Genomic DNA, 20,022 nt, shown 5'->3' with positions numbered 1-20,022 from the left:
ACTCCTGGAAAACGGGGCGGACACGCAGAGGCAATCAGGCAGATGCATAGAAGGGGCGGCGTGCGATCATGCAGGATCTGTTCATTTGCAGAAAGGGTCCAGCGCATGAGTAGATTCCAGATTCCTCCTCCACCTCGATTCCTGATGCTCTGAAGCAGTATTCTCACCACGCTATATTTCTTGGGCGGTCACCCAGCAGTGTGATGCAGCCAAAATTCAAGCTGCACTAATGTTTCAAGGGTTGGGTACAGGATCCTGGCGGTCAGAATCCCGATGGTGACAATGCCGGCTCCAGAATCCCAATGGTCAGCATCTTGGCGCTGCTTGGTAGTTATTCTAACCAGTTGTGGATTTTACCTAGGCAGCCCCCCAGTAAAATCCGCCACCTCATCGAGCCAGTTACAGTCCGCGACTGCACTGGCTACACTGTGACTGGCAGTGGCTTCCGATTGGAAGTGCTACCTGACAGTCACACACAGTACAGTGTGTTCACTCCTCCTGGGACTGCTAGTCCGGGCTGCGATTAGCAGAGAGCTGCTTCCAGTGGAAGCCGCTGCTTTGCCATTCGGGCAGCCTTACACGATTTCTAGGGGCTGCAGCCAGTGCAGTCCCTAGAAGCCGGTGTTATGCGCGTGCGCTGGTCCCGACGCCCGCCAGATCCATTGTGCAGGCTCCAGGACCAGGCAGGACAGCCCCCCTCATGCAAGAGGCTAGGAGCCGCTGCTGATTGTAACCCTTACCCTAACCCTCCCACTAGCCCACCCCTCCTGCAGCCTAAACCTAACTGTACCCTCCCGCAGCCTAACCCACCCTCTAATGCCTAACTCCTAACCCTAAGACTAATACTTACCATCGGGATTCCGGAGCCGGTATTCTGACCTTTGGGTAATGGAGTGGTTGGGATGCTGACTACATCCCATTTTTTAATACTATTATGCCCAAATCACTACACATAAGGGAACGGGGCAACTAATCTATAAATCACACATTTCTTTGTATATTACACAGCTTTCAGTCAGTCTGGCACTTCTCTGTGAAATCCTCTCCAACCACAACACAGTCCCGTCTTTTCTCTCTCTCTCTCCCCCCGGGGTTTCAATAATTGTTTCCAAATCGCTCTCCGGTCCGGCTTTTATCTCCGAGACCAGCCCGACGAGCACTTTGACCACAACAGCAGGCGTTCTTGATAGGATCCTTGTGGCTGGGATAAAATGTATTTTATAAGGCAGTCTGCCAGACAAAGGGTTATTTTAATATCTTTGCAGTTACCAGCAAAATAATAAATGGAGGAATTGTGAGTAAAAGGGTTGGGAAAGAGCAAGTCAAATGAGAGAATTCCCCCCCAGAAGATCAAAACGTACTGACTCCCTGGGGGGGCTCTGTGTTTATTCCAACACTGTGAGTTTTGGTTTCCTATACAGTTGAAGACTGTCAGATAAGATCTTTAAAGTTTACTAATATACAAAAATAAGGTTTTAGTTCAGAAGATGGAGCTTAGTGCTGAAGCTGAGTAGCCCAATCAGAAGAGAAATTACACAATTCTGACATTTGTCTTATTCAAACCTGTATTATTGTGTTTCATACTGTATCTGCTTCATACTGTACTCTTCATACTGTATTTGCGCCAAGTCTTTACATTTACACTGCTGTGTGCTGGGCTGCACTGAGAGACTGTCCGAGACTGCTAAAGCAGCAGCCCGAGCAATCTCATGCTGATCGCGCCCCCCATTGGCTGTGCGCCGGACTGAGGGGCACACAGCACCTCCCTCCGCAGCGCCGTATCGTAAATGTATTTTTTTTCCCCGAAGTGGGCGTGGCCACACCTTCCGCGATTAGGCCACGCCCCCTACCCGCCCTCAGTCTGGCCCGACCCTCTGCAATATGCAGATGATGGCTGTTCAGTATGTATGAACGACCATCGTCTGCAGATGTATCTGCAGATCACTCGATCTGCAGATATATCTGTCAGGTGTGTACGCACCTTTAGGCCGGCTGAAGATAAGTACACAGGCAGGCACTTTGAAAAAATAATTTTTTTAATACTAGGATCTGCTCTACGTTACGGGTCCCCAAGAAATCTTAAGGTTGCCCACAGGGCTGCCATCAGAAATTTTGGGGCCCGGTACTGACAAAATAGGCAGGGCCCCCCGGGGTATAGGGCAGACTTGGGTGGATAATGTGGGTGGAGCTACTTCGGGGATGGTACCTCAATTGGTGTGTAAATCAGGGATGGCTAGACATGGTGGAGGGGGGGCACAGGGTAGAGAAGACTGGATATTAATTGGGGGGCACAGGGCAGGGAAGTGGATTGGGGTGGCAAAGGGCATGGAAGGATGGTTTGGTCTGGGGGGGAAAGGGCAGGGAAGGCCGGCTGGACTAGGGGAGAGGCAGGGCAGAGAAGTCTTGCTGGCTGGCTAGACATAGGGGTGCCGCAGGGAAGACTGTCTGGACTAGGTCAGAGAAGACATGCTGGTTGGCTGGACTAGAAGGGGGAGGTAGTACAGGGAAGGCTTGCTGGACTGGGGGGGTGGGCAGGGAAGGAATGCTGGCTGGACTGGGAGGGTGGGCAGGGAAGGGTGGCTGGCTGCACTGGGGGAGTGGGCAGGGAAGGAAGGCTGGCTGCACTGGGGGAGTGGGCAGGGAAGGATGGCTGGCTGGACTGGGGGGTAGGCGGGGAAGGATGGCTGGCTGGACTGGGGGCGGAATGCATCGGGCGGCAGCCGGAGAAAAATCATCTGCATTGCGGTATTAGATGTATGGAGCCAGCTGTGATTGGCTCGCGTAACGGCAGCCAATCAGGAGCAGCCGCTTCTGATTGGCTGCTGTTCCGCAAGCTGTGATTGGCTCGCGGCCAGCTGAATACTATTGAGCTGGCCGCGAGCCAATCACAGCTCGCGGAACGGCAGCCAATCAGGAGTGGCTTCTCCTGATTGGCTGCTGCGGCCGGCTCCATAGTAGTGCAAATGCAGCAGCGCTGATGCTCTTCCTCGTCGCTGCCACCCGGGCCCCCTATCTCTCCGGGCCCGGGACAGGAGGCCCGGCAGTCCCCCCCTGATGGCGGCCCTGGTTGCCCATCCATTAGTAGATCAGGGAAAGACGTACGATTACGACATTGTAATCGTACCATCGTTCCCCTAAGGGGTGCAGTGCATTCACTGAATGATTGATCGTTCATTGTAGGCACATCAATCATCCCTGAACATGGACAATCTGTTGATGTCGGAAACGACCAGCGAGAGCGCGCATCGCTGGTCGTTTCCGACATTTGGATGCATGATTTGCGGCCGATTACTGAGAGATTGCGATGTCACAATCGTGCAATTGTACAGTGTAATCGGCTAGTGGATAGGCACCTTTAGTCCCGAAGGTAAATATTAATTTCTAGCAACATTTCTGAAACACGCATGATATAAATGCTCACTTTACATTCCATAGTAGTGATCTGTATATAAAGTAACAAATGTCGCCAGTATTGGGACAAAGGAATGTTTGCACCCTTGGCAGAGTTGCTGTCTCCAGGACTCTGTACATAAAGTGGCATTACTGCATGGTTGCAGCCAGTGGCGGTTCTAGGGGCGGGCTAACAGGGCCGTCGCCCTGAGCGCCGGCCCCTAGAGGGTGTCACTGAGTCCCCAGAAAGAAAAAAAAAATCCCATAAGAAAAAAAAAAACCCAGGTCCAGTCCTCCCCGCGCTAGCTGCCGCAGGGAGGCTCCATTTGCCAGGTGCCCGCTGATATTTGATATCAGCGGGCACCCGGCTCCCTCCCTGTAGCAGCAGCCGAAGGCCGGAGCTCACTCTTGAGCTCCGGGTTCCCGCAGAGAGCACTATGGGAGGGACGTCATGACGTCTCCCCCATAGATCCGTGGAGCCGGAGCTCACTCCTGAGCTCCGGCTCCAGCAGAGAGCACTATGGGAGGGACATCATGACGTCTCTCCCATAAATCCGTGGTGGAGCTGCAGTCGGACCGGATGGCAGCGGACACCGGAGCGGGGCCTAAGGTAAGTATTGTGTTTGTATTTCAATTGTATTTTTTTTTTTCAGAAGGGAGGCATGGGGGCATAGCTATAGGGGGGTATTGCTGTAAGGGGGCATGGCTATAGGGGGGCATTACTACTGGGGGCATTACTACATGGCTATAGGGGGGCATTACTACTGGGGGCATGGCTATAGGGCCCATGGCTATAGGGGGGCATTACTACTGGGGTTATGGCTATAGGGGGGGATTACTATAGGGGCATTGCTATAGGGCATTACTACTGGGGGCACGACTATAAGGGGGCATTAATATAGGGGGCATTACTACTGTAGGCACTACTATAGAGGCAGTACTAATGGGGGCATTACAACTGTGGGCACTGCTATAGGGGGCATTACTACTGTGGACAGTACTATTGGGGCACTACTATAGGGGACTTTACCAATGGGGGCATTAACACTGTGGGCATTACCAATGGGGGCATTACCACTGCAGGCACTACTAATGAGGGCACTGCATTGGGGGCACCACTACCGGGGCCATTGTGTAAGGGGCACCACTGCTGTGAGCATTTTATAAGGGGCACCACTACTGTGGGCATTGTATTAGGGGCACTACTACTGTGGGCATTGTGTATAAGGGGCACTAATTTGGGCATTGTGTAAAAGGGGCACCACTGTGTGTCATAACATGAATAAGGGACTAATGTGTGGCGTAATTTTAATTGGGGATATTATAAAGGGAATTACTGTGTGTGGCACAATGTATTATACAGGGCATTAAAGCATGTGGCATAATGTGTTATAAAGGGCATTACAGCGTGTGGCATAAATGTGTTATAAAGGGCACTACTGTGTGTGGCATAATGTGTTATAAAGGGCATTACTGTGTGTGGCATAATGTATTATAAAGGGCATTACTGTCTGTGGTGTCGAAGCTGGATTATTGGCTGAGACAAGATCAGTTTAAAATTGAATCGCAGTGACACCATCTTGCGACTGGCCGCAAGACGCCATCTTAGAAATTAGATCGCGAGACGCCATTTTGCGAATGGCCGCCTAAGCGCCATTTTAGATAAACTCACACTTTTGTACATGTGGCGATATTACTATTAGCATCATGTGATTGCATCTGTGACTATCGCCATAAGTTACGGCGATTCACCAAAAGCCCATTTCATGACTTTACGTAGTTTGGGTGCTCTGGATAAAGTGTATATTATTATAATTCCCCTAAAGGATATATTTCAGAAATGGCTGTACAGTATGTCAAAATTGGATTGCATTAGCTAAACAGAGCAAATGGCCACGTGACAACTAGTCTGTGAAGATAAGCTTCATGGACATAACGTCTGCTCTCACTCCAGGTGGCCCTGCTCGAATACAGCAAGAGGGTCGTTTGTAGCACCTTACATTTAGCAGGCTTCCTACAATAAAATACCTTCAAAGCCAAGAGTGTTATCTGAGGTTTGGGTCTTGTAGCTGTGCTAATTTGCATTTACACAAGAACCTGGGAGAACAAAGGACTGTACTTTTGAGCCTGGGAAGGGTGGGGGCTGCTGAGAGAGGGGGGCGTGTGGAACTATAATGCTCAGCACTCCACACTGCTAGGTGTTCACTTAGTTTAAGTGAGATTTAAGTGCACCATTTCTCATACACACATTAATACGCACAATTGCGCTGTTAACAAGTCACATATTAGCGAATGCATAAGATCCTGTTTGAAAACGCTGTTTATTAGCTTCATGCGCACGCATCTGCCCCAAGTTAACTAGCGTCTTTACATCACATCCCGCATACTTACACATTACATATTCACATAAAAGGATTTAAGTTTGTTCATTCTGTGAAATAAAGATTATTTGGTAACTAAGGTTTTATACATGATAAGTAAGCCGTGATTGGTATTGTACTGATGCGTACTCTTTCAACAGTATTCCAGTACCATTGGTGTGGAGATCGCATCATGCATTCTCAACTTATGGACCGCAGAGACTTCAAGCAACAAAATGTACATAATATGAACAACTGTTAGGATGTTGCATGAGGCAGGAAACCAGAGACCCCCAGTTGTTAGAGGCTGGGTTGTGTCTATTTGAATCAACCTGTTAAATGCCTTGTAACATATGCCCTCTCCTTTAGGACCAATGGTATTAGCAACAAACTTCTCTATTATGTTGTTTATTTCTGGGGGGTATAAATATATGTGCTGACCCTGGGTTCCTAGTCTTTGTGCTGAATGCTGATTGACGAGGGGTTTCTTGCTGATGCCTAACATCTGGACCAGAGAGCGCTGCATATGTATAATTCTACTTGGATCTGTATAATCTCTTTGCGCTAAGATTATATGAGGATCATAGCGTGTAACTGCTGTACTTTTACTTTAATAATACTTTGTGCTTTGGAACCACATGTTCTAGGTCTGGAGTCTTTATTTACTGGATGACTGCGTACGCAAATTAGCGTCATCCTTAGAGGTTTATAGGAAGGATATTAGAAGGTATAGGCAGGGGTATATAGAGGTTCAAAGGCAGTACCCTTAGTGGCATAATGTGTTATACAGGGCATTACTGCGTGTGGCATAATGGGTTATAAAGGCCATTACTGTGTGTGGCATAATGTGTTTATAAAGGGCATTACTGTGTAAGGCGCATTACTGCACATGGCAATTATCGCCACGAGAGGAGAGCTTGGAGGAAGCCCAGCACCTTCATAAGTGCTGGGCACGCCCCACAGTGTGATGAATTGGGGGTGTTCCGCAAGGACACGCACCCTTTCTGGAAGCATGTGCGCTTTCAGCGTGCACAGAGGAAAGCCATCTAAAAAAGTAAATTTTTTGGGGGTTGGGGGCACAACTGTGAACTTTTGCCCTGAGCTCCACAATGTCTAGAACCGGCCCTGCTTGCAGCAGGGCCGGTGCGAGGTTTGTAGTGCCCTGGGCAAAGCTTCCCATTACCATCCCTAATTCCTCAATACACACTTTCAATGTATTCACATAAAACCACACTTACATGTTTACCAAAGTCTAGATCAGTTATCCTGTCTTTAAATGTACTGTTTTGCACTTTGTTGCAGAACCAGAGCACCCAGTTTGTCTATTCACCTTCACACCCATAAACCCTATTTATCAAGTCAGCCCCCCCCACTAAGCACTCATTAACATGCTCCTCTCTAAAAATCAGTTTATCAATTAAGCCTCACAGCACCCATTAACACATATGTCCACTTTGTCAGCACCTATTAACTCACAGCACCCGTTAACCATTTCACACACCCAGCACTCATTAACCCAATCCTCTTGAATCCATTCATAAATTTACGCTCACAGCACCCATTAACACATTCACGACACTGTCAGCACCTATCTCCCATCATCAATTCTCAGCACCCATTATTCCTCCTTTCAGCACCCATTAACCTCTCCCCCACAAGGCACCTATTAATACTTTCACTCACAGCAGCCATTAACCCCCCTCTGCACCAATTTATACATTCCTCCTCAGCACCCATTAAACAGCTCACTAATATCAGGTTCCCTTACCTGCCTGGCTCCGGCAGCTCCTTGTTCTTCCTCCTGTGCAGCCTGGGAGGCGGAGCTTGCACACTTGGCTGTGTGAGAGGAGAGGGGACTTGTGTTCACGCTGCTGCCTTCCTACTGCAGACGGCTGAATGGCCAGAAGAGCAGGCTTTAGCAGGTATAAATAAGTAATAGATGTGACAGTGACTGTCACCAGCAGTAAGCATTATGAAGGATGTCAGTAACAGCCTTCATTTTTTCCAACAGGCAGCCTCAGCGGGCCGCCCCTTCAAGTCCAGAGACTCAAGACGCCATTACGCAGCTGCCTAAAGGTAGCACCTGCCCTGGGCTGCAAAATACTTTATATTTCACAGAGAACCAGTCACCAGCTGGGCCCTGTAGTTGCGGCTACTACTGCTGTGATTACTTTAACCACCTAACTGATCATTTTTATTCCAAAAATTAATCAGAAATTTATTTTTTTATTTCATTAATTAATTAATGGCCTAAATATGCTTTTAAAAGTATTTTGTTTAAAAGTTCTAACTAGTCTGTGTCTAACACCACCCTGTGGCGTGTCTATCTGATCATATATAAACTTTACTTATTGATGATGGCCAGGTCAGAATTCAGAAAACAAATTCATAAGCTGCTAAAAATACTTTAGTCCGTACTGGACTAGCACTCATGGCAACAGCCTTTTTTGCCTACCTTTTAGCCTGTCCTGACTGCCACCCGTGTCTCTGGCGTTAAAGATTATGGTTTATCTCACCAGTGCCATATTGTCTGTGATGCTGTTAGGAAAAGGTTACAGACTTCTGTTTGGGCAACTATCTGCAATGTCTGGAGTTGGGCTAATGTACAGTTGTGTGTATATTAATTGGGACAATGTAAGTTTGTTTTTTTTCGTAAAAAAATGAGGCGTATGGCCCCTGACTAGAGTCTCGAGTTGATAAATCTATATATTTAATTTTAACAAACAAGCTAACAAAACATGGCAAGAATCAAGATTTGTCCTAGTTAATTTGCACACTACTATAATTCTGGTGGTGTAGAATAAATGTGTCATATAGTCCTTTCTAGGGGTGTGCACCGGCCACTTTTCGTGTTTTGGATCTGGATCTTTCTTCGTGTTTTGGATCTGGATTGGTTTTGCCAAAACCACCCTTCCGTGTTTTGGGTTCTGGGTTTTGTGTTTTGGATCTGTATTTTTTTTTAAAAAAGCATAAAAACAGCTAAAATCACAGAATTTGTAGGTTTTTCTGCCCCTATGCTATTATTAACCTCAATAACCTTAATTTCCACTCATTTCCAGTCTATTCTGAACACCTCACACCTCACAATAGTGTTTTTATGTCCAAAAGGTTGCACCGAGGTAGCTGGATGACTATGCTAAGCGACACGAGTGGGCGGCACAAACACGTGACCCATCTGATACTGCAGTGGCAGACAGGATGGCAGTTTGAAAAACTAGGCCCCAAACTGTACATAGTGCAAAGAAAAAAAAGAGGTGCAAGATGGAATTGTCCTTGGGCCCTCCCACCCACCCTTATGTTGTTCAAACAGGACATGCACACTTTAACAAACCAATCATTTCAGCGCCAGGGTCTGCCACACAACTGTGGCTGAAATGATTGGTTCGTTTGGGCCCCCACAAAACAAGCTGGCAATTAATGTGTCCCTGCACAAACTGGCTCTACGGAGGCAAGATGTCATCCTCATCCTCCTCATCCACCGATTCCTCACCCTCTTCAGTGTGTACATCCTCATCCTCACAAAGTATTAACTCGTCCCCACTTGAATCCACCACCACAGGTCCCTCTGTACGTTCTGGAGGCTGGTCTCCCTGGAAGACCTGATAATTCATTTTGATGAACACCATCTTCTCCACATTCTGTGGAAGCAACCTCCTACGCCTTTCGCTGACAAGGTTCCCGGCTGCACTAAACACTCTTTCGGAGTACACACTGGAGGGGGGGGCAAACGAGGTAAAATAGAGCCAGTTTGTACAGGGGCCTCCAAATTGCCTCTTTTTCCTGCCAGTACAGGTATGGACTGTCTGACATGCCTACTTGGATGCTGTCACCGATGTAATCCTCCACCATTCTGTCAATGGTGACAGTATCATATGCAGTGACAGTAGACATGTCAGAAATTGTTGCCAAGTCCTTCAGTCCGGACCAGATGTCCAAACTTGGTCCTGCCTGCCCTGCATCACCGCCAGCGGGTTGCTTAGGATAGCTAAGTTTTTTCCTGGCAGCCCCAGTTGCGGGAGAAAATGAAGAAGGAGCTGTTGATGTGTCACGTTCCGCTTCAGCTGACAGTGTGTTCACCAGCAGGTCTTTGCACCTCTGCAGGCTTGTGTCGGCCGGAAAGAGAGACACCACATAGGCTTTAAACCTAGGATCGAGCACGGTGGCCAAAATGTAGTGGTCTGATTTCAACAGATTGACCACCCTGGAATCCTGGCAAAGCGAATGAAGGGCTTCATCCACAAGTCCCACATGCCGAGCGGAATCGCTCCGTCTTAGCTCCTCCTTCACTTTCTCCAGCTGCTTCTGCAAAAGCCTGATGAGGGGAATGACCTGACTCAAGCTGGCAGTGCCTGAACTGACTTCACGTGTGGCAAGTTCGAAGGGCTGGAGAACCTTGCACAACACGGAAATCATTCTCCACTGCGCTTGAGTCAGGTGCATACCCCCTCCTTTGCCTATGTCATAGGTGGATGTATAGGCTTGAATGGCCTTTTGCTGCTCCTCCATCCTCTGAAGCATATAAAGGGTTGAGTTCCACCGCGTCACAACCTCTTGCTTCAGGTGATGGCGGGGCAGGTTCAAGAGTGTTTGCTGGCGCTCCAGTCTTCGGCACGCAGTCGCTGAATGGCGAAAGTGGCCAGAAATTTTTCGGGCCACCCAAAGCGTCTCCTGCACGCCCCTGTCGCTTTTCAGAAAATTCTGCACCACCAAGTTTATTGTGTGAGCAAAACATGGGACGTGCTGGAATTTGCCCAGATGTAATGCCCGCACAATATTGGTGGCGTTGTCAGATATCACAAATCCCCAGGAGAGTCTAAGTGGGGTAAGCCACTGGGCGATGATTTCCCTCAGTTTCTCTAAGAGGTTGTCGGCGGTGTGCCTCTTACTGAAACCGGTGATACACAGCGTAGCCTGCCTTGGAACGAGCTGGCGTTTCTGAGATGCTGCGACTGGTGATGCTGCTGCTGTTGCTGCGTAAGGTGATACATCTACCCAGTGGGCTGTCACAGTCATATAGTCCTTAGTCTGCCCTGTTCCACTTGTCCAGATGTCCGTGGTTAAGTGGACATTGGGTACAACGGCATTTTTCAGGACACTGAGGACACTTTTTCTGACGTTTCTGTACAGTCTCGGTATCGCCTGCCTAGTGAAGTGGAATCTAGACGGGATTTGGAACCGGGGACACTCTACCTCCACCAATTGTCTAAATCCCACTGCACTAATGGCGGATACCGGACGCACGTCTAACACCAACATAGCAGTCAAGGCCTCAGTTATACGTTTTTCTTCAGGATGACTGCTGTCATACTTCATCCTCCTCGCTAAGGACTGTTGGAGGGTCAATTGTTTAGTAAAAGTAGTGGTGTTCCTACTTCCTCTCTGGGATGATGAACGACTCCCAGCAGCAGCAACAGCAGCAGCGGCAGCAGGAGGCGTAGCAATGCAGGATCCTCCGGAGGAATCCCCGATAGGAGAGTCAGTCATGCCAGTGACATGGCCTGCAGGACTACTTCCGATCCTGACTAAGGAGGAAATTGACGAGGAGGGAGTTGACGGTGTGGTTTGCAGGCGCTTGGATACAACAGGACAACGGGATTTAGGTGTCCCTGGGCTGCTTACGGTCTTAGCCAAAGTTTCTGAACTTGACAGTAACTTATTATGAATGCGCTGCAGGTGCCGTATAAGGGAGGATGTTCCTAGGTGGTTAACGTCCCTACCCCTACTTATTCCACCTTTACATAAGGTACATATGGCAAGACAGTTGTTGTCCGGATTTGGATAGAAATATTGCCAGACCAAAGAGGTGGAATGTTTGGTCTTCTGCCCAGGCATGACCGTGATGGGCTTTTTCATCCCATGGACAACAACTGTCTCCCCCGGAGCCTGATTTAAACAAACCACATCACCATCAGAATCCTCCTCGCCAACTTCCTCCTCAGCACCAGCTACACCGGTATCCTCATCCTGTTGTACTTCAACAGTGACATCTTCAATTTGCACATCAGCAAGTGGACTGTGGGTGCTCCTTTCAGCACTTGCAGGGGGCGTGCAAATGGTGGAAAGAGCCACCTCTTCCCGTCCAGTGCTGGGAAGGTCAGGCATCGCAACCACCACCACACTTGGACTTTCCTTGGGGATTTGTGATATCTTCTTAGAAAGCACAGTTCTTCGTTGTGCTTTTGCCAGCTTAACGCTTTTGATTTTTTTAGTGGGAGGAGGGCTTCCATCGTCATGTGAAGCTGAACCACTAGTCATGAACATACTAGGGATCGACCATAGCTGTTCCTTGCCACTCCGTGTCGTAAATGGCATATTGGCAAGTTTACGTTTCTCTTCAGCTGATTTAAATGTTTTTTTCAAGGTCATTTTCCTGAACTTTGTCATTTGGGATTGTATGTGCCCTCTATTATGACATTGGGCATCGGCCTTGGCAGACGACGTTGATGGCATGTTATCGTCTATGTCATGACTAGTGGCAGCAGCTTCAGCACTAGGAGGAAGTGGTTCTTGATCTTTTTCTATTTTATTTTTATCGGAGAAAGTTTGGTCCTCCATTCATGTTATATCGATTTGATATATACGTGCGGCTAAACACAGAAAATATTTTTTTATTTTTGCTGGAGAGTAGTGCACTTTGTGGGTTACACCAGCCTTTAAGAAATGAGCCAGCCAGCTCTTTACTTATGGGACACAGGCGCACGCTTGGCGCTGCTCCTTTGTTGATGCACGTGCAGCCACAGTGCACACAATTCACAAACACAGAAAATATATATTTTTTTTGTTTGGAATGTACTTTGGGGGTTACAGCACCCTTTAACGGTCAAGCCAGCCGGCCCTTTACTTATGACACAGGCGCACGCTTGGCACTACTTTGTTGATGCACGTGCGACTACTGCGCACACAATTCAGAAACACAGAAAATAATTTTTTTTTTGGTTTGGACTGGAGTGTACTTTGGGGGTTACAGCACCCTTTAACGGTCAAGCCAGCCGGCCCTTTACTTATGACACAGGCGCACGCTTGGCACTACTTTGTTGATGCACGTGCGGCTACTGTGCACACAATTCTCAAACACAGAAAATATATATTTTTTTGGTTTGGACTGGAGTGTACTTTGGGGGTTACAGCACCCTTTAACGGTCAAGCCAGCCGGATCTTTACTTATGACACAGGCGCATGCTTGGCACTTCTTTGTTGATGCATGTGCGGCTACTGTGCACACAATTCACAAACACAGAAAATATATATTTTTTTAGCGCTTGGGGGGAGCACCCCTGATGGACAGAGCACCCCCTAGACAACACTACAGCACCCCTTTAGGACTGGGACACTGCACAGGACTTTGGAGTGGACACAGCCCCTATGGAGAACTGACTGCACAACACAGTCCAGCCAGCCCCTATGGACTTTGAAGTAGTGGACACAGCCCCTATTAACAACAGCAGCACAGCACAACACAGTCAGCCCCTATGGACTTTGAAGTAGTGGACAAAAGCAGCACTACACTACACTACACTACACAGCCCAGTCATCCCTAACTCCCACCCTCCCTCTTCACTGTCCACAGCCGAGTGAGAAAATGGCGCCGACGCGGGTACCTTATATAGGATCCAAAACCCGCGAGACTCGGAAGGCGGGATGATGACGTTTTGCCTCGATTTCAGATCCGAGTCAGGCGGGAAAAGTCGAGCCTGACTCGGATCGGACTCGGATCGGGGGGGTTCGGATTTCAGAAATCCGAACCCGCTCACCCCTAGTCCTTTCCCACCCGAACTCCAGTTCCAACCCATGTCACAGCCGGCTCAGACCCTTTCACACTGCACCTAGGACCCGGGTAGACCCCGTTCACACTGAACCCATGTCAGTCCCGCAAAACTTGTGTATATCATTAGAAATGTATGTTTTTCAGGCACACAAAGATGAGGTCATAAAAAGTAGGTGATGACTGCTCACTGCATTGCATTAATCATGGCCAGGGGCAGATTGGGAACCAAATTTACTATAGATGGAACCAACGCCAAAGTAGGCGGGATTAGTACATCACTATACCTGTGTGGAAGCTGTTGGTATCCATATGCTTGGTAGTCTAGTGACCCCAACGCTCACAGACCTTTAAGCTGCTGTGATAAATTATAAACCTCCAAATTCCAAATAGCAACCCCAACCTAGACTGAACTCAGACCCCAAAACCTCCAGATGTCAAAATGGTAAACATCCCACCAATAACACACTTACATCAATGTAACCAAACATAGAAAGTCCCCAGTGTCCCTACAGCAGCCTTCATTACCCCTGAATACTTCTTAAACTAAGATTATTCCCACTCATCCACATCTTAAAAAAAACAAAACACCCATGATGTAATAATGCAGGTTAGCTCATGCACTCCCCTTATATAAAAGTCACTGCCCCATAAATCCATTCATTACACTCATGGAGGGTTGAGCCTGAACCCTCTGACATGGCTGGCTGGGACTGTACCATATATGACATATAGATCTGCTTCAGCTGGCTCCCTGTGAAGTGCTCATGGGACTCCCATGGCTGCACCTGCCGAAGCCCAGAGACACCGTACAGTATTAACCCCACATAAATACAGAGCCCCCAACTCTGTACCCCCAATCAACAGCCTTCACATGAAATCAGAGCCCCCTTACCCTACACAGCATCTTTGCCCATACAGTCCCCACATTAGCCAAAGATTCAGAGTCATCCCTGGGCCTTGTCGTCGTAACTAATCCTCGGATACCCCAGCCCTAAGCTCCTTATCGCACAACCCCAGAGCTACTGACCCCACAATCCCCCTAGGCCGATTACCTGCCCTCAGCTGAGTGTGGGGGCCGTCCTGTAAGCACGGCTCCAGGTGTGTGAACCACCACCACAGGAGCACCAAGCAACACTTACAAAATAGCAACCCTAGAGTTTGGAGATACTAATTAAAACACTCAACAGTTGGAGCAATGTAAAATGTTTATTATAAAGCAATAAAACATATGTCACTATCTATTTTAGGTGGATTATTTAAACATAAATGTCCGTCACTAACATGGTGAAGCTGGTGTTGCATACCTTCTGGTATTGCTGTGTTTACTGTCAAAATACCAAGAACGATGTTAGGAAAATGTTTTTCTAGTAATAGTAAATAGTGCATGATGGTGGGGTTATTCTTTAACAGAGAAGGAATGGCTATATTTTTTTTGTCCATAGAAATATCCTTCTTATGATTCCATATTTTGTGATGTTCTTTTCCACCATCTATGCATAGACTTATTCTACTGAGTTAAAATGATATGATTTACTATCCACTACCCTATTAATTAATGGTACCTGCTACCCCCCAGGGCTGCCCTCTCTACACTATGTTGTTTAATATCTCTTTTGACTCCTTGTTTTGTATGATACAGCATTGGCCTCTGTTGCAGGGTATACGTATTGGTGGTGTATACATTTATGCTCTTCTAGGGTGTTGATTCCTGGAGATCGGATCATTACCTGCTCCGGTGGGGGTCAGTACCTCGGGAAGTGTCTGGGTCTCAGACATTCTGCCAGTTAGGGGAGAGGAAGGAAGGGGGATAATCCTTAAAGAAAATGTATATTTCAACCCAACTTGTGGATTTGATATACAGTACATGTTATCTATGTAACTTGTTCCCTAAATAGCACAGGCATGTGCATGGTTTAGTTACATTAGGCTGTTCTACATCTTTTCATGAGTAAGGCCATCATGGCACAGTGTGTAGCTCGGTACTAGCTTCTATCTATCTATCTATCTATCTATCTATCTATCTACCTATCTACCTATCTACCTATCTATATATCCTGACTAGATTAGTTTGAGAAAGAGGACTCCATCACTAGCAATTCCATCCATATTTCTTTTAATTCCCTCCAAGGAAGACTGTAGGATAGTTCCAGTGACGACCAGTTTGTTTTATTTAAGATACCATAAAATGTTTTAGGGAGTGATGCTGTCGGCCACTGAGTGTTGTGGTTCGTAGCATGCATTCAGATTGTAAGGGTGGGTTCTTACCCAAGGATCTTGCTCTTTGATGACCAGTGAGCTTGCGTTGGACTCGTATATTTAATAAGTGTTGAGGGGCTTTCTCGTGACAAGTTTGAAATGTATTTGCTTGAGAATTTGTTACAGAAATGGTTCTTTACACTGGTAAATTAGTAAACCAGCTCTGGGGAATGAGTGTTTTTGTGCTCTTGTGTAATATCTACTGTACTGAATTGAGGGGTATAATGGCGTGAAAAGGAATGTCCAATGTTCAGAACATATTTCCCTGCGAAGAGACATTAACAAGGATTTTATTATTGGAGTTTTAATAGAAAGGCTTTTTCTTTTCATACTCAAACTTTGGAATAAATTGGTGTCTTTGTTATGGCAACTGCCTTGCAAAAATAACTCTGGAACAAAGGGCTCCATTAACGGAGCTGATTTTGATGTCACTGTTACGTATTAATTGACAGTGAATACATAGAAGTATAATTACCTCTTATATATGAATTGTGCAGTTAATGTGTAGTAGCAACAATGTGTATGTCAGTGGAGCTTTCACATGGCTTAAGGTCAAGTTTGTTGCAAAAATAATTTAGACCCCAAGTGTAATTTCTCCCAATATAAGCAGAGAATCTTAAAGTGCATGTTTTGCCTACATGCACTGGGGATAAGCATTTTGCGGGCTCATCATGCTGTTCCGGAAATTTGGAAACTACACAATCTGATGGCTTTTCTCCAGGTTGTTATATCTGCATCATGGGAGCTATTGCAATATAAGAGGTGTGAAGGTAGAGAACTTCTTTAATGGTTTATTCTTGGAATTGATCTGTGTGATCCATTTTGTTTATCCATATATACCATATACCTTCCTTCTGTGTCGGAATAGGTCCCCTAGGCACCCTTTTATTTGCACCAATGGAACCTCAGATTAGTATGATGAGGGTTTACAAGGAGCTATCCACACTATTCAGATAAGGGGTTGGTGAATTTTTGTAAGGGGAATTGCCTGTAGATTCATTTCTCAGGAGACATGCTGGTGAGTAGCTCTGTGTATTATGCATTCTACCATCTAAGTGAACTTTAGGACACCGCAAATCCCCATTATCCCACCTTAACAAACCTTGCTGAAACCTTTAAATTGTTTACTTGTTACAGTCATGTTGGCCCTTTCGCGTCTGTTCTCTCAATGAATCACGAGCTTGTGCATAACATGGCTGATGATCAATAGCCATCTGATCATTACTGGAGGACTTCCAGGGCACTCTAGTACTCTGTATATGTGGACTCAATGTTCTGAGTCCGCCCGTCACATGGAAGCACATGAAAGGGAGAGCGACAGAACGGGCAGTTATTATTTAGAGGACCGCGTACAGAAGTATAAATAAACAGATGTGTGGTTACGGAGGGGGCACTTAATGCTGTTGAAGAAGCACATTCCATAACATTTGTTCTGCAGTTTTTTGCTAGGATATTATTCAAATACATTTATTGTTATTAATTAAATTTTCCATGACTACTCCACATTTAACCTACTGATATGTTCGGAAAGGGGGTGATATACGCAATAGTATGGTACCATTTAGTAACCTTTTTTTTATATTTTTATACTTGAGAGCCTAGCAAAGAACATTTACGTGGTTTGGTTTCAGAGTGTTGACAACTTAATTTCTCAGTTTTGAATGTAAAATGTAGAACTGGGCAGTAAAATTTAGGAAGTACCCCAAGCATGTAAAGTCCTTCACAGACCACTAACAACTAATATAGAATATTCAGAATAAAAATTATTCAATAATAACATTTCTCAAAAAAAAAAAAAAAAAAAAGAATATTCAGAATATGGAGAACAATGTGACTGACTAGTGCTTATATATATATATATATATATATATATGTATATATATATATATATATATATATAATTTTAAGTTTTAAAATGCAACTCAGGATCACATAGCCTAAAGCCCCTTACTCCATGTTATTCTGCTCTTGATGTCACTTATTCAGTATTTCCCAATTACCGGCATCTGTGTGATCCTCTATGTTGCTGTTTATATTTATAAGCCAAATAAGTGTTTAATTCACCAGTTTTGCATATTTTCTTCAAGCATGCCATATATTCAGATTGAGGAACAGAGAGGGAGATGTATTATCCGGCGTTAGGGGGATTAGAGGCATCAGCGTCTGATTAATTACGGATCGCAACTGTGATTACGCACACAGTCTCACTGCATAAATATGCTAATGAATGAAAATTACAATGCCGTCGCAGCCAGACATAAGGACGCCCCCTTTACCTTGCACACATCCGTAAAATACTTTGCAAGTGTGGGAAACCATCGGTAACATCGAGTACAATTGGAGCCTCACGTACACTTGCACACGGTCAGACCTTACTCAGAAATTTCTAACCTAATTGCACGCAGTGAAAGCCCAAGCTGCGTATGGCATTGCTGAGGCCAATTTATGCATGCCCCTGTAACGGCGTTCAAATGCACTCGCACACCTGCTCCCCCCGCCCATCACCACCCCCAAAATGGTACTTTCTGTCAGTCACTCTGCCATGGGTCTGTTCGCGCATGCGTACTGCGATGCATGCGTTGAATGCAACAATCGGCCGATTGCATGCATAATTACAGTTTCGAGCAGTACTGAATCAGGCTTTATGTGAGCTGATACCGCTTCTCCCCTGTGTATTAATGTGGGGTTGGATGGTAAATGACATGGCTATGTGCCCCTGCCATTATTGGTGCTGCTGTTGTGCCTCCTAATATATGAACGGTCAAAAAACTGTCAGATGTGGTTCAATTTAAGACATAGGGGGAGATGTATCAACTAGTGATATGGAGGTTTAGTGGTATTGGCACACATTATGTGAGCTGCTGCCACTAATGTGTATTTATGTGGGGTTGGGTGGTGAATGACATACTGTAGCGTCCCTGTCATTATCGGCACTACCCTCTACAAGATAGTGCGCCGATATGCTAGGCAATGTATGAACAGTTAGTGGCACCGACCGTTCCAACAGTTGCAGCTGTCGATATCGACAGCTGCAACTGTCGTTTCCCTATCACCACAGCAGGGACAGCACTGTCCCTGTTGCAGCAGCTGCCAGAGGCAGAGGTATTAAAGTGGCACGCATCGTGTCGCTATAACTTTTCTTGATTTGCCTCTTTACCAAGGCTAAGCAGGAAGCAGTACCGGTGAGTTGTATTAACATTTCATCTGACTAGTGCTGATGTGCTGTCTCTCCCATTCCGGCCGGCTCCACTAAGCAAGCGTGAGATCTCGCAAGCATTGTGAGATCTCGCGTGCAGCCTGAAGCTGGCAGCTACCGCAACCAGGGTCCATGCTGTCCCTGCTGTGGCAATAGGGGAACTGCAGCTGTTGAAGTGGTCCGTGCCACTGTCCTTTCATACGTTGGGTGGCACATCGGTGTCATCGTGTAGATAGCAGCGCCGATAATTCCCACATTTATACACGGAAGACAAGCGGTATCAGCTGTAACGTGTGCTGTTACCACTCCTTCACCATATCGCCAGATCAAACATCTCCTCCATTGTTACTGTTGATGGTGTGGATCACTTTAAAATATGTGCGTCTTTGATACAACATATCTATGTGTCACCATGGTCGGCGTGTTGGCTTGAAGATGGAGACGTAACATGACATGGATGCACATACAAGTTCTAATAAAGTTCTTTTTATATGGAATTTAGATGCATTGTTGCATGGGGTCTCTTTGGAGCCTTTATAGTGAGAAACCTTTTTGGTCTGATGAAAGTTGTCTTTTAAAGCTTCTCTGGTCATTCTGCTAGGAAAGTTCCCAGTTTTATTTTTAGTTAATTTAAAAAATAAAACTTTTTATTTTTAAACAGAACTTTTAAACTGGAAAAGGTTGGCTGAATTGGGTTCTATAGAACACTTGGAGACTCTTAGGGCGCACATCCACTTGCCGATTTCTTTGAGCGATTGAACGAGAACAATATCGTTCAATCGCTCATGAATTGTGCATGAGTCGGGCACATTAATGTCGGAAACGAGCAGCGATGCACGCTCCCGCTGGTCGTTTCTGACATCAATCATCGGCCGAACATGCTGGTCAAACTGACGATAACGTCAGGTTGAGCATGTTAGGGGATGATTGATGTGCCTACACTGAACGACTGAACGTTCGGTGTAGGCACAGCACAGACTGTGAACGACTGCACGATTACAATGTCGTAATCGTGCAGTCGTTTTTTTGGTCTGCTAGTGGATATGCGGCTTTAG

General features: G+C 46.3%; 1 protein-coding gene across 3 annotated transcripts in view; it reads left to right on the top strand.

Annotated features, from left to right (window-relative positions):
- Nucleotides 1-20,022, top strand: part of TNS1 (tensin 1) — a 754,643-nt gene that overhangs the window by 599,593 nt on the left and 135,028 nt on the right. The window lies entirely within an intron of this gene.

The sequence above is a fragment of the Taudactylus pleione genome, unplaced genomic scaffold (genome assembly GCF_031769625.1).
Source record: "Taudactylus pleione unplaced genomic scaffold, aTauple2 ptg001477l, whole genome shotgun sequence".
Classification (NCBI taxonomy): Eukaryota; Metazoa; Chordata; class Amphibia; order Anura; family Myobatrachidae; genus Taudactylus; species Taudactylus pleione.
The sequence above is the reverse complement of the archived record's forward strand: the minus strand, read 5'-3'. Positions and strand labels throughout refer to the sequence as shown.